This window comes from Oncorhynchus mykiss, chromosome 32 (genome assembly GCF_013265735.2).
Source record: "Oncorhynchus mykiss isolate Arlee chromosome 32, USDA_OmykA_1.1, whole genome shotgun sequence".
Classification (NCBI taxonomy): Eukaryota; Metazoa; Chordata; class Actinopteri; order Salmoniformes; family Salmonidae; genus Oncorhynchus; species Oncorhynchus mykiss.
The window spans coordinates 12662534-12665033 of NC_050572.1; positions in this window are offsets into that span (position 1 = coordinate 12662534).

Genomic DNA, 2500 nt, shown 5'->3' on the forward strand with positions numbered 1-2500 from the left:
TTGAGACAATGCATTTCTGAACATAATTTCAAATGAGATTTTTGGACTAACTTTATTGAACAAAACACATATTGTCTAACATGGAGTCCTGGGAGTGCCATCCGGTGAAGATCATCAAAGGTTAGTGATTCATTTTAACGCTATTTCTGTCTTTTGTGACCTCACCTTCTTTGGAAAATGGCTGTATGGTTTTCTGTGACTAGGCGCTGACCTAACATAATCACAAGGTGTGCTTTCTCTGTAAAGCCTTTTTGAAATAAGACACTGTGGCTGGATTAACAAGAAGTGTATCTTTAAAATGGTGAATAATACTTGTATGTTTGAGGAATTTTAATTATGAGATTTCTGTTGTTTGAATTTGGCGCCCTGCAATTTCACTGGCTGTTGGTCCAGGTCAAAATGTTTTTCCTGTGTTTTGTATGACATTATACCAACACGGTCAAAAAAAATGATTATTTAAATCTGTGTTATTTCCAGAAAGTTAAAAATAACTAGTCTACTACACAGGACCTTCTTATCCGCCTGTTTGAAAGGGGGGGGGGGGGGGGTTTGGCTTGCCTGGTGACAATACCAGGCTGAAAATGGGTTCATGGACCAACAACAAAAAGAGTTACAAACCTCTCCGCCAATAACATCTAGTTTGAGGTTTTTCACTATGCACAAACCACTCCCAGAGAGGGGTTGAGAAATATTTGTTTTTGTGCAATTTTTGTCAAATTTAATGGAAAACTATTACAGTAAGGTACTACATTTATACACCAACATTATTTGATATTGATCTAAAAACAGCTGCATTGAGCCTTTAAAGAGTATGCACAATTGAGCATTACACTTTGCACTTTGCCAAACATCATTGTAGCCACATCAACCAGCAGTATTCTAATTGTGTTCTTCACTAAACGATCTGGTTGCCACATCAACCAGCAGTATTCTAATTGTGTTCTTCACTAAACGATCTGGTTGCCACATCAACCAGCAGTATTCTAATTGTGTTCTTCACTAAACGATCTGGTTGCCACATCAACCAGCAGTATTCTAATTGTGTTCTTCACTAAACGATCTGGTTGCCACATCAACCAGCAGTATTCTAATTGTGTTCTTCACTAAACGATCTGGTTGCCACATCAACCAGCAATATTCTAATTGTGTTCTTCACTAAACAATCTGGTTGCCACATCAACCAGCAGTATTCTAATTGTGTTCTTCACTAAACAATCTGGTTGCCACATCAACCAGCAGTATTCTAATTGTGTTCTTCACTAAACAATCTGGTTGCCACATCAACCAGCAGTATTCTAATTGTGTCCTTCACTAAACAATCTGGTAGCCACATAAACCAGCAGAATTCTATTTCTGTTCCTTCTTGCACTCAGGGCTACAGTAGATTTCCTATAGTGTCACAATGTGGAAATGTACTTACCTGTTCTGCAACATTGTTATTCCTTTTGTTGGACTGGGGCAAGATGCTGCTTGTGTAATTGTTTTGTAAGAGAGAAATATGGTAGTCGGCAGGGCTATGGTATGTGGATGACAGGGAGAAGGAGACTTGATTGTTTTGAGGTAAGGTTTTCATTTCACTTTTCTGTTATTGTTTTCAAAATGACTGTCCAAAATAACTGTGTGTGTATGTGTGTCAATATGTGTCCGTGTGTGCCGTGCGTGTCCGTGCGTGTCTGTGTGTGTGTATGTATGTATGAGTGTGTTACCATGTCCTCATATGACATTCATAGAAGCCCTCAATCATATCCAGGTATACTCAATACTCTGAAGAACGAATTTACCCTGAGAGAGCAAAGAGACACTCTTTTTAATCCATCCATTCCTCTCCTCCGCAGGCTCCAACCTGTCTGCTCTCTTCAGCGATGAGAGGGAAGGGAACTCAACTTACTCAGCCATGACCTTGGCCCCTCTAACTAAAGTCCAATATTCTCTCCATCTCTCTTCAGGCTGGTTATGATAGATGTAGTATTGATGGTGTTGAGTTTTGTGGCCATCCATCAAAGTGATAACTACATTGGTGACGAGTTAACAGCAGGAGAGAACTTCCTGGGATGAGGTAACCAAACAGAGAACTTTCTGGGATGAGGTAACCAAACAGAGAACTTCCTGGGATGAGGTAACCAAACAGATAACTTCCTGGGATGAGGTAACCAAACAGAGAACTTCCTGGGATGAGGTAACCAAACAGAGAACTTCCTGGGATGAGGTAACCAAACAGAGAACTTCCTGGGATGAGGTAACCAAACAGATAACTTCCTGGGATGAGGTAACCAAACAGAGAACTTCCTGGGATGAGGTAACCAAACAGAGAACTTCCTGGGATGAGGTAACCAAACAGAGAACTTCCTGGGATGAGGTAACCAAACAGAGAACTTCCTGGGATGAGGTAACCAAACGTACTTTACTGGATACATCTTCTTGAGCAACTTTTCCTCCATTACAATTACAGCAGATCTCTAGGAGGCTCTCTAGATGATGCAACCCCAGCATGCACCTGTAG